Here is a 14,419-nt window from a genome sequence, read left to right as displayed (position 1 = left end):
AGTCTTTTCATTAAATGATGCTAGGAACATAGGATATCTCTCATCAGATACAAAGATCAATACAAAGTGGGTGAAATTCTTAAATATAAAATGTTTGCCTAATGAAACTACCTGGGGAAATCGTACAGAAAATGCTTCAGAACATTGTCATTGGCAGAAATTTTTGTGCAAGACCACAAAAAATACAGAAAACAAATGCAGAACAAAGCAAATTCAATTACATCCCACAACAATAATAACAAAAATTTTGGTTAGTAGAGGAATTAACCAATAGAATGCAGAGCCTACTTTTGAAATGTGATATATCTGTAAACTATATATCTGAAAAGAGATCCCTATTCTGAACGTAAAATGAACATCCAAAGCACAAAGTCCTGACTAACCAATAGAAAATATCTTAAAAGACTACTCTGAGAAGATAGAAGTATCCAACAAGTAGTTTATAAATGGTCAACATCAGTAACAATAAGAATAATGATGATCACCTTATCCCAGTAAGAATTTTGTCATACAAAAGGACAAAAGCTAACAAATCATGGAAAGGTTGAGGAGAGAAAACTTGCCTACTATTAGGGGGAATTAGTCAATTAGTATAGTTATTGTGGACAACAATATAGTACTTAATGAAAATTTTTTAAAAATTAATTACCACATGTGCCATAATCCCACTATTTTGTACAAATGTGTAGGAAATAAAATTTCAAAAAGATTTCTACACTCCAATTTTCATTGTTGTACTATTCCCAATAGATCAGAAATAAAATCAACTTGAGTCAATAAAATGAATGGATTAAAAATTATACTACACATCCACAAGGAAATACCATCTGGTCATAAGAAACTATGACCTTTTGTTTGTGAAATAGAAATAGAGAGTACTATGTTAAATAAAGTGAGCTAAATACAGAAAGTCAAGTTCTACTTGATCTTACTCATATGTGAAATCTTAAAGAATCTTATCCTAGACAAGTTGAGCATATATTGATTGGTACCAGAAGTTGGGTTATATATGGAGAGGATGGGAAAAGTTTAATCAATAGGTATAAGGTTACAGGTAGAGAGGAATACCTTCTAGTGTGCTATTTCATTTTAGACTAACTATAGGTTGACTGTGTACTGTACACCACAAAAGACTAAATTAAAAATTTTGACTCCTTTTGTCATGATTAATTATTAAATGTTTAAGGTAAGATTTATGCCTAACCTGCTAAAACAGTGTGTACTTGTGAAAACTAGTATATACATTTTTATGACCAGATAAAATGAATTTAAATGTAGACAAGATTCTACAATGAGCTGAAATCTACAGAATAAAACAACAGAATGAAAGGTCCATCTGTGGAGTAAGAGAAACCTATATGTGAAACCTATATTAGATAAAGAGGTTAATATCTTAGTTATCTAAATAATCCATACCAACCAATAACAACATAATTACAACTTGATTCAAATTGTGCAGTGTGCAAGTGCTCTAGTTAAAGATATCTGTCCTAGTAGGAAATATGAATGGATAACTGGTACATGAAAAGATGTTCAATATTTTTAATAATTATATAAAGGCAAATAAAAACAATGAAATGCTGCTTCACACTCATTACTGTACCTATTACTTAAAAGAAGAAAAGTCAGAAAATAGTGTTTTGGTAAGGATGTGGAAAACTTATATGCTTATGCATGGTTGGTGGACTGTAAAATTGTCCTACTGGTACTCCTATGGAAAACACTATGTGTTTTCCTAAAAATAATAAATAACTTAGAGATAAGTATCTTAAAATTACATTTATGCTCCATGTTATCAAAAGACAAAAAGTATATACCAATTAAATTTTTATCAAAGGATTAAGAAATTTTTAAATTTGATATATACATGGAATATTACTTAGCCATGAAATGAAAGAAATCATTTTGTATGCAATAATAAGGCTGAAATTTAAGGGCATTTTATACAGGAAAAAAAAGTCAGATTTTTGAATTTTGGGAAATTAAGCAGCGGTAACTTGAAACTTCTGAACTAGTCAAAGAGACTAGAAGGGAAATTGTAAGGGCTTCAAGAAGGAAAGCATGTTCTGCTGTTATTCAACTTATATGAAATTTTAGGTGAACAAAATGAATAAATTCTAGGGAAGTACTGTAAATATTACAGTTTATACACTGTATTCAACACTTAAATATCTAGTGGCTAGATAACATTTACATGTCTTAATGAACTAAAATCAACAAAAGACTTCACTTCCATACAAAGGTTTTAGAACTAAAAATTAAAGTTAGAAAAGTAGTATGGTACAAATCAATACAAAAATTATCTACAAATTTATACTAAATAATCTGAAATAAAATTAAGAAACCAATTTTATTTTCAGCAGGATTAAATTAAACTAAATGTTTAGCAACAAAGTTAGCCAAGGAGACAAAAACTGTACACTGGAAACTGCAAAATATACCTGAAGATATTAATCAACACACACACACTGTAAAAGCATTGCATGTTCAGGGATTAGAAGTCTTACTGTTATGAAAATGCGAATATTACCTAAAACAAACTATAGATTAAATACAAATGTTATCAAGATTCCAAGGCATTTTTTTCAAAAATACCAAAACCATTTCTGATTTGAAATTTATATGGACTCTCAAGGAACTTGTGGGAGGTGAAGCATTATTTTATAAGAAAAACTGATACATAAATACTATGCTTCTTGATTTCAAAACTTACTACAAATAAATCCAGTCAAAGTACTGTAAAGCTTTCAAAACTAGATATATGAAGCACTTCAATAAAATAAAGAGAATGAAATTAACCATCGCTTATATGTAAAATTTCAAAGAAACTATTTTTATGAGAGTGTGAAGGCTATCACATGAACAATGGATTGTCTTTTCAACAAATGTAATTGGGAAATAGTATATCCAAGGGAAATGAAGAACAAAAATTACCCTTATACATTATCAATAATTATCTCAAAGTCTCAAATGCCTACAAGTAAAAATCTCTTAGAGAAAATTCTAAAGCAAATAATTTATTACATTTTATTTGTCAATGATTTCTTGGTTATTGTTCAAGGAGTCAAAGTAACACAAAATAGAGAAATTAGTCTACATAAATAAGCTGAGTGTAATGGCACTTGCCTATAACTCTAGGACATGGGGAGGTGAGACAAGAAGTTGTCAAGTTTTGGGACAGTATAAAATAATAAGCAAGATACCGTCTAAAAAGTAACATGTTCTATAAATCAAAGAACATTATAAAAACAATGAAAACAAAACACCCAGAACGGAGATAAACTTTCAAATTATACCTATTTGATTGCTTATGTTTAGAATATATAAATACCCTGAAAATTAACAATAATAAAATGTGCTGAATAAAACAAAGAACTCACTTTATACTTATACAATAAAGAAATATCTCAAAAGAGTCAGCAGTCATTTGATCACTTGATAAGCAGGAGAGTAAACAGTAGCAGATCCATTAAAAGCGACTACTCTGCATCAGAGAGTTTCTAAAGTAGAATAGATTTAGCTGAAGGCAAATTGCTGCATAGAATTTATGCTTCTATTGCAGTAAACTTTGACAACCATCTTGTCAGATGTTTTTAGTAAAACTTTCCTTGTCTATGGTCATAGCTGCTCCTTCATTTGAAATACTTATTTCTTATTATGGCTAATATCAGAAATAGTGTCTGAATTGATTCCTATTGATACTAATGATCTGAAAAAAATTACTGGTTCCATTTACCAGTTTGGTCGACAGCTACAAATATCCACATCTGAGTTTTATGAATACTAATATTCATATTGAGGAAAGATATATAATTTGGTAAAAGAATATGAAGTCTTTGCCAATTAACCACATGTATTTTATTTTTTATTGTTGATGTTTGAGTCTACACATAAGAGAGTTGAGTTACTAATTCTTTTTCAATTTCTGGCTTTTTTCACCTACCACAATGTCCCACAGTCTCATGTGATTGCCAGAAATAGGATATGCATCTTACACACACACACATGCATATATATATATATATATGCATGAAGGAAGACATATATATTTACAATATATATAGACAATATATTTATAATATATATATTTACACAATATATATATTTACAATATATTTGTAGTAACGATATATGTATACTATATTTATTATATACTATGTACTAGACTATATATACTATACTACATAGTATATATAGTATACTATTTTTTAAATATATATATAGAGAGAGAGAAATAGAGAGAGACTCTTCATGCGTGTATTTAGATTTCCACATCTTGGCTATTGTGAATAACAATGCAAAGGAAAAAAGTGGATGTATATGTACTTTTGAATTCCTTTGCTTTTTGTATAAGTCCAGAAAAAATATTTAAGTGATGTGGTAGTTCTTTTCTTAATTTTTGAAGAAACTTCATATGGGTTTTCATAATGACTATATCAATTCACATTCCCATGAACAGTGTACATTTTCCTATATTTTTGCCAAAACCTATTTTCTTGTCTGTTTTGATTATAACTCCCCTAGTGAATTTTAGTGGATATCTCACTATAAATTTGATTTCTAGATCCTTAATGGCTAATAATTTTCAACAATATTTCATTTACCTATTGATCATTTTATGTCTCCTTTGAAAAATATCTCTTTAGGGTATTTACACATTTTTATATCAGAATATCTGAATTTTTTTCTTTTGAATTGTAGATGATACTTACTTACTTTGGCTATTAACCCCTTCCCAGACATGTAATTCATAAATATTTACTCCCAATCTGTAAAATATCTTTTTATTTGTTAATTCTTTCCATTGTTTCCTTGAATGTTTCCAGTTTGATATAGTCCTATATGAGATAGAATAGAGGAAATAAAATTAGTTAGAAATAAAATTAGTTAGAAAGGAGACAAAGAAATCATAGTCCCACTGTTTTCATGACTGTGTACACTGAAAAATTGGCTTAGAGTTTTCCTGAAGCAGCAAGGTCAGGCTGAGATATTGGGTTTTTGCGGGGGGAGAGGGGCATGGTTGTTACCGGGAATTGATCTCAGGACCATGCACTGGCCAGGCATTGCCTGAGATACTGTCAGATATAATCACTATTAGTTAACTAAAATACAATAACTTGAGATTTTATGCTAAGAGGAGAGAACAGCTCACTCTCAGCTGGTTACTTAGCATCCTCCACTCCTCTTATTAAAGATATAGTAGTAAAAATATTGGGGACACATAGTGAACCTTCCAAAAATATTTTTGAATGGATATATATATATATATATATATATATATAGAGAGAGAGAGAGAGAGAGAGAGAGAGAGCATGTTTTTAGTGTTACTGATATTCTGCTTTAAATATATACATTCTGGTCAGAAATGAGACACTATTGACTGATGCCTCCCTTATTCCCACAATGGTTATTGTCTTCTTAAGTAGACATGAGCTAAAAACTGTGCAACAGGACATGAAAGAAAAATTGTAGGTAAGTCAAACGTTAATCTGGGGTGCCTTATGAGATGGGCAAGTATACAATGACATTCAAGTGATGCGTACTGGAGGCCCAGGTGCTTCTTGGTTGCTAATACAGAATATTTTTTTGACTGACTACAAGAGAATGGGGAATACAGAAAGGAAGTTAACAATAAATGTCAAATGAAAATTTTTTAAGAACTACAAAAGTTCCTTAAATATATGAAAACATCCTCAATCTTTCATCTAATAAATGATATTGGATTAAAAACAACCTAATTCAAGGTACCATTTCTCACCGACAATATTTGGAAAAATTGCAAAATCTAATATGTGGGGAAATTGTAGAAAAATTGTTCTTGTGTAAAAGCCTGCTACCAATAGAAAAATGATACAATCTATATTGTAGGTTATCAGGTAATCCCTATGAAAATTACACATTTAATCCATTGATCCCATTTTAAGAAATCTGCACCATAAGAGTTGGAATAAGTAGAATAAAAGTATATGCTGAAAGTTATCAGTGCAGTACTGTTTGAAATGGGAAACAAATTGTAAAGAATTCAAATGTTTCTTTACAGGCTTCATCCACAAAATAGATGCCTTGACAGCCATAACAATGCATGAGGATTATCCTATTGTGTCATCTGGAGAATATATCAAGTGCAAAACATAATATGTAGAAATATGTACACAGTAAGTTACTGCTGATTCAAGAAAGTTCAAAAAAGAAACAGAATTTTGCATATACCTTAGATTGAAGAGAAAACAGTTTACAATTAGAACAACTATCTTCATGAAATGATGGCTCTGAGTGCAGAAGTAAAAATAAAATCTAAATTTTATAATTATATATTATTTCACCTTCGAATCATGGAAATATTTATATAGCTAGGTGCTTCATAAATAAAATTTCTAAACTACATTTATAGAAACACAAAACAAAACCAAACTGATAGAGCCCAGACAGGGACACCGCCAGTACAAGTGAGTGAGCAAATACCTTAGAGAAATGTAGGATTCCTTTTACATAGGACATATCAGTAGTTAACAGAAATGTCAGCAATCGTGAGCATTCCCCAAAGACACGTCAGCAGGTTACAGAGGAGAAAGGACACATCATGAAGCCATAAGCCCTGCATTTCTCCAACTCATACTTTCAAAAGCCCATGAAAAATGTTATAAAAAACCTCAACCTAAGGGAGACACCTTCTCTGTACTGCTCACACAAAAAGGTCCCTCAGATTTAGCAGTAAACCTACTTGGACTGCTGAGTTTGCGGCCCTACTTTCCTGCTCAGCTGTTGCCATAACCCAGGACTGGGTGTTTAGAACAGGGAGGTCTTTTGCAACTTAGTAAGCAATGGAGAGTGGAAGCTCATCCTGGGCTTATCCTAGATCCTGGAAGCCTGCTGTTCCTCGCTGCATTTCCCTTCCTTTACAAACAGTTGGTTGCATCATCTTGATTGCACTCTGGGGCAAGGCTGTGAGGCACTGGCTAAGGCTGCACTCTGGTGAAGCCCCAGAGGCAACTTTCAACCCAGCAAACACCAGGCAGGGTGACCAACTCTCTTTTCCCTTCTGCAAAACCCTCCCTTTTTAAGAACTCTGGTCCCAGGATCTTTCTGCTTGACCTCAAATCAGACTTCCAGCATTGGCTGTGAATCCATGGCCACCCCTGGAAGATTCTACCCCAACGGACATTCTCTTGGCACCAGAAGAAAATTGATTCACTGTCCCCCTTTTTCTTTCCTAACCATTTTTCTTTCATCTCTCTTCTATTTGAGAACACCACAAGAAGGGAGACCTCCAGCACTTTGACTAGAGAGGACACTTTCTTTTAGTGTACAGAACAATCTCATCCACATCTGGGAGCCTATGGATCCAGACTAGCAGGCAGATTTTGGAAAAACCTCCCAGAGACCTGTTTCACAACCCTGGCCCCCTTTCTTACCCCTTTCTCTGGGATGGGCAATTCTACCTGAAAAACATTAGGGGGCACTACACTCTGTTGTTTCTTGCATAAACTTTCCAAATTAGGATTAGAAGGAGGCATTAAACCAAAAACTGGACTTTTTACTTCACTTCCTTGTGGCCCCAGTATAGATTTGATAATGGGTCATGCTGGCTGCCTGAGGGTACCTTTGATTTCCAAATTCTCTGAGACCATTTCCCAGAGAAATGGCAAATGGACAGAAGTCCCCTATATCCAAACCCTTTTTTAACACTCTATGAGAAACCTTTCCTCTGTCCTAATCTTTCTTCCCTTGAAATTCTGCTTGCTGAACAAAAACCTCCAACCCCCACATCTAATATAACAAAACCTCCTATTTTCACTGCAGACCCAACAACATTATGCATTTCTCTCCTCTACTCTTCTCTATTGAAGAATTCAGTCCCATTGACGATCCTATATCCTATCACCTCCCACTTCCTCTACAACATCTACCACACCCACAACCCTCCCAAAACTCAGCTTCCCCCTATCCAAGTACATTTCCTCTTCTCCAACATTCAGCAGCCCACCCACTTCCTCTGGACCAGCCCCTTCTCAAAATTGCCCTTTTCTCCCCCTTGATCTTGCACTCTTTCTTATCACCCAGTTCCTCCCCAGACCACTTCTCATTCCATCCTACTCCTTCAGAAGGTACCCAGCATTGAGGATCTGTTCATAATCATGTTTCTTTCTCAGCCACTGATCTAGAATATTTCCAACAAAGAATGGAGGTCTTCTCAGAAAATCCTAATAAATTCCCAAAAGAATTCCTTCTACTCACTCAAATGTATGATCTCACTTGTGGAGATATTTTCCTTATGTTTTTGTCCACCTTTACTGATGATAAGAGGGAGTGTATTTGATGGATGCTTGAAAACCATGCCAATTAGTTCCACAGCCAGCACCTTGATAGGCATGCTGAGGAAGCTCAAGCAGTCCTCAGGGCTGAACCTCATGAGCTTGAATGGATATATCAACTTGGTGACTCTGGTAGGGCAGTTCCGGATCATATGATCACTTGCCTCCTGGCAAGAATGGAAAAAAAAAAATAAAGGTCAACTAAAAGTGCCCCACAGAATCACTCAGGAGGCATATGAAAACCCAGAGCTTTTTATGAAACACCTTTCAGTGGCAATGATTAAATACACAAATACCCATCCTAAGTCTCCTGAAGATCTAATTCTTGGATACCTCCACTTCATCTCCTGACCTTATTCAGACATCTGCAAAAGCTCCAAAACTTAGGAAAAAAGACTGCAGATACCACAGAAGGAACTTATAAATCTTGTGTTTAATGTTTTCAACGACAAAGATGAGGAATAGAGAACTTTAAAACAAAAATGGACCAAAGTCAAATATCAAATACTGGCATCCTTAGTTTGAACCCTAGCTGGAAAACCTGTCAAAGGCCTCACCTCACTCCTGCCTAGTAACTGTTTTTAGTGCAGCAATCCAGGCCACTGGACAAAATCTTTCCCTAGTCCCAGGCCTCCTACAAAGCCATGTCCTAACAATGGACAATGGGGACACTTGGAAATGGATTTCCCTCTGGAGAAGTCAGCCCCTTTCTGGAATTTTCTCCCTTCCAAGTGACCTGACACACTTGAAAAAATTCTTGTTGCCCCCATGACCTTATCGTCAGTTGCAAGTTAATGTGGCCTAGATCCCAAGGCCCCCTCCACAAGATCATCAATGGATCCTGGGGCAACAGTGGTGGTGAATGGAAAAAGGGTTTCCTTTTTGACTGACTCAGGAATAACCCTCTCTGTTTCACTGAATATTCAGAAACTTAGTTCCTCTCTTCTATCTTGGTTACTGGAATGAAGGATCTAATGGCAACACAAACCAAAGTTCTTCCCCTATACTAGTTTTAGGTCATACAACTTTCACTCACTCTTTCTTGTTAATCCCCCATGTCCCACACATGTTTTGAAAAGGACAGCCTTCATCTGTCACTTCTTTCTGGGCCCTTTCTTATCCTATCAGTCATATCCTCTAATGAGAACCCCTGACTATGGCGATCTGATTAATCAATTCACAGGTTGACCTATTGTTTGGGACATATAAGTACCTTTCATAACCATAGCCTTACACCACTGGCCCCTCAAAATATCCCTGAGGGACCTTACTCAAGCTGTCACAGACAAGAAATACACCCTTCGCCCTGACAACTATCTCAGTCTCCATCCCATTATCAACCATATTCTTATTTTTTGCTTATTTAATTTTTGTTTTTTTTTTTTTGAGGCAAGATCTTGCTCTGTAGTGCGGGTTAGACTTGAACTCACTGTGTAGCCCAGGCTGACCTTGAACTCATGGTGATCCTCCTGCCTCAACCTCCTGATCACTGAAATTATAGGTATAAGCCACCATGCCTGGCTGAACGCCCTTATTAGAGCCCAAATTCTCATCCCTATCTACTCCCTCCACAACACTCCCATCCTTCCTGTAAAAAAATATTCAAGAACTTAATGGCTCTTTCTGATTTCTCTAAAATCTCTAAAAGATTAATGAAACTGTTGTTCCTACTCATCCAGTACTCTCCAACCCCTACACCCTCTTTTGCCATATCCCCTCCAATACTCAATACATTACTATTTTACACCTCAAAGCCACCTTCTTTACTATTCCCCTCAGACCTGATTCCCAACAACTTTCTCCTTTACCTGGAAATACCCCATACCTTCGTTCACCCAACAAATCACATGGACAACTCTTCCCCAAAGATTTGGAGATAGCCTTCACTTTTTTGGCCAAACATAACAAAACAACCCCCAATCCCTCCACCTTACTCCTAGTCACTTGCTCTAGTATGCCAATGTCCATTTGCTTTGCAGCCTTTTGAAAAATGCTTCTATATCCCACACTATCTCCCTCCTTAAATTCTTGAGATAAAAGGGATACCATGTCTCAGAACACAAAGCTCAGCTACTACAACAAGAACTCATTTACATTTGCCTTCACCTCACTACTACCACACATTTCATGCCTCCCTAAGCAAAACAGGTAATTAACAATCTTCTTTTCCTCACCACAAAATGAGACCTAATTTCATTCCTAGGTCTTCCTAGTTATTTGAGACTTTGGATTCCAAGTTCTTCAGTCACTGCAAAATCCCTCCATGAGGATTCCCATGGAAATCGCCAAGAAAAAGTGCCCAAAATAGACTTAATTCCAATTTACTTTTGGGTCTTTAAGTGAGCGCTCCTAAAGCTCCCACTTTGACCCTACCCAATCTCAATAAGCCATTCTTTCTATTTCTAACCAGCAAAAGGAGGCAAACATTAGGGTTATTTGCACACCCAGATAGAGACTACCTCCAGCCTGTTGTCTATGTATACAAACAGCTGGAGCTTGTAATAAAATGTTGGTCTCTCTGCTAACAAGTCTTACTATCAGCTATACTACTTATCTCTTAGCCCCAAAAGATTATTTTCCATCTGTCCCACAACTACACACTTCACACCGCCTCTCCGACTTTCTCAGCCATCCTGCATTAACCTTTCTCCCTCTGGCCCCAGTTCTAGTCCTACACTCTCAGTTCTTACAACCCTCAGTAACTTTCTGCTGCCAATCTGTCCTAAACCCTGTCACACTCCTCCCTATACCTAACTTCCCAGACTCTGCCCTCCCCCATGAGTGCACTGTGCTCCTTGATGCTGCTCTCAGCACATATCCAACTCATTGAATCATCCCCTGCTTTGGACTCCCAACCTCCATCTAAACTGATAATTTACCTCACAGATCACCCAACAGGTAACATTCTCCTTAAATGCAACCTAGAAGTTGCACATCCCATACCAACTCCACTCCTCTGGGAAATTCCAAAGCGCTAACATTTTTTAAAAGAGCCTAACCATATTTTCTCTCCAGGCCCACTCAGACTGGACTGAACTCATACACTTACCTGATTTGAAACTCAGGACTCTTTCCCACATACCTCTTATACTCCACTCCTTTGAGATTCTATACAGACGACCACTCACTGCCTTCATGTTCTCTATCTCCCATTCAAACCTATCTTCCCATTTAAAATTTCTTACTTAACACACTTACTTAGCATTCTTGGGTTCTCACTAGGAACTGTCCTAACTCCACTCTCCCAAAAACCTCCAATACCCTGGACACACTCACCACTCCACCCCTACAACCTGGAGACTTGGTGTATATAAGGCCACCCAAGCCCTATCAAGGATTAAAACCAAAATGCACAAAGCCCTTTCAAGTAATCCTGACTACCCCAAAACTGGCAAAATTAAAAGATCATTCCTCTTGGGTCCACTTCTCCTCTCTGAAAAAGGTTCCCCTTGTCCAATGCATAGCAGCTAAACCCATGTCCCTGAAGATCACCAAGAGGCCTCCTGGGATTTAAGACATCAAAGACACAGCCTCATGTGTTGGGAGCAGGTGGAGCTGGAAATTGGTTTTATGTGTCAAGACAAGATAAGGCCATAGTATCTAAATCAATCAAGCTACCTCAGTCTTGAAAAAGACATCTTGCGTGGCCAATTTCAGTTAGTAGTGGCTAGGCAACCTTGTGTCTTATGATACTTACTTTGCAAGAGTATAAATAAATGCCCTTACTGTTGTTATTAGGTTCTCTTATCCATGCAGTAAAGAGGCCTCCACCTGACCCAGCTCTTGTTTCTTGTCTATATTTTCCTCATTCCCATCACCACTCCTCCCAGAGGTACACCCAGAGACCAATGAGTCCCTATACCCATGAGTCTCTCTCTTCATTACTTTGCCCATTTCTTGATCTCCTAATAGATGAATGCCCCATTAGTCACCCCCTTCCTCCCTCAGTGCTACAATGTAAGACCTACGGCTGCAGGGAATTCTCTGAGTTCTCCCCAGAACAAATCACCACCTTTACTTTCTATGTTCTCCTGCTCAAATCCTTTCTTTTGCAATAGTATTCATTCCCTCAACCCCTAACACCACAACACAGACCTTTCCTAGATACTTTAGTCAGACACTCTTACACAGCTAATATCATCTAAATTTTCATGGAATCAATCAATCATTCTGATGAGTCTGCCACCATCTTTCCCAGACAGTAGACTCGGTAATTGCTGCTCCCTTGGAATATGAATAAACACTTCTGAAGGACTACAGAGTTCCAGGACTGCTAGTTCCAGGGGCACAGGTACAACTGAAGGATCTGACATCAGATCCCCGGGGTCATTAAAGGGTATCAAGAACTTTAAATGCTCAGGAACTGCAATAGTGAGCCATAACTGGTCCCTTCCAAAATGGTCTCCTAACCTAACCTGTTCCTCTGTGTACTTCCTGAAGCAAACAAGATCACTTTACACTCAGCCATGAGGCTCCTGCAGTATAACACCAGCTTCATTGACCCTTTTCCTCTTGACAGCTACAATCTTTAGCTCCTCCTTCTATTATGGCACAGATTTGAGGCAGTTTGACATTTACTTCCTAACCTACTCCCAGACCTCCTTCTGTCCAAATTTGATCTTATAGGATGCATTTTCTTAGAGACAAGTATCTTCCAGCTGTGCAGAGACAAGGCATACATTTACTTACCTACAAACTGGGCCAGAAACTATACATTAGGCCTCCTCACTCCCACTTCTTCCTCACCAACATCTGATCTATCCAGTCGTATGTCTCATACTCACCCATGTCATGGCACAGTGTCACTCTGGGAGTGTCGCTGTGGGAATGAGGAAGCCTAATGTATAGGTCTTGGTCCAGTTGGTATGTAAGCAAATGTATGCCTTCTCTACACAGCCAGAAATGATGGAGCTCAGACAGCAACACTGTGGGTTCTAATGATCTACCTGTTGTCTTAGAGAAATGTAAGTTTTATTTTATTTAAGTCACAAAGTACTTGTAAGTAGGTCACAGAAGACACATGAACAGGCCATAAGCAGTCATCCAAGAACATGTTAGTAAGTCATGAGCAGTCTCATGAGGACATGTGAGTAGGTTACAAAAGAAACAGGAGACATATCACCAAGCCCAAGCCTGCTATTTCTCTGGCCCATGTTTTCAAAAGCCCACCAACACAAAAAAACTACAAAAACCCTCTTCATCTGTAATAAGATAGGAGATTAAGTCATGAGAAAGCTGGCTGGGGTAGTTGGCATGGCCTGGTATTAAATAAGATCCCAGACACATGTGCACAGAATAGTTCTGAAAGCCCTTCATGTGGACTTCTCAGGAGAACTTGAGCAGGATTTCAATAGGATTGTCTAGACCTGACATCAGCCTCAGATGTGGAATTCCAGCTCCCCCTCTCAGGACCCATATGTAAAAGTTCTTATGGTTTTCCTCAAGATTTGGACAGTAGAAAGGGCACACGAATGTCATGAAGGGCTTGCTATTGTAACTTTCCATGATAGCCCACACTGGGTTTTGAAGACCTAGTGTGTACTTTTATTTCTGCTTTCACCCTTTTTTCACTTTACTTGGCCCAAGTTCTTTCTGCAGTGTCAGTTTCTCCCCTATTCTTCACTTTTACTTTCTCAAATAAACTTGACCACTGCTTTTTGAGTGTTTTGTCCATTTTGGTTGTTTGTAGCAAGAAGAACTTGAAATCTAATGCCGGGGAGAGGTAAGGAACTCAGAACCTGGCAACACTTACTTGATGAGCTACTTTTAGAAACAACTTATCCAATGAAACTAAGGAGCACCTTCTCTGTCCTGCTTCCATAGAGAGGTTCTTTCAGCTTTAGCAGTAAACCTGCTTGGACTGTTGAGTTCACATTCTTTCTCATTCACAAAGATATTAATCTTTGCTGTTTTTTGTCCTTTTGAATCAGAAGATATTTTCAAGATTTTAAAATATAACACTCGGGGCTGGGGATTTAGCTCAGTGGCAAAAGCGCCTGCCTGGCAAGCGCAAGGTCATGAGTTCGGTTCCCGGTACCGGAGAAAAACCAAAAAAAAAGAAAAAAAAAAAAAAGAACTTCTCAAAAATAGCCCCCCCCAATATAAGA

This window comes from Chinchilla lanigera, unplaced genomic scaffold (genome assembly GCF_000276665.1).
Source record: "Chinchilla lanigera isolate Chin_1 unplaced genomic scaffold, ChiLan1.0 scaffold00128, whole genome shotgun sequence".
NCBI lineage: Eukaryota > Metazoa > Chordata > Mammalia > Rodentia > Chinchillidae > Chinchilla > Chinchilla lanigera.
This window is presented reverse-complemented; position numbering follows the sequence as displayed.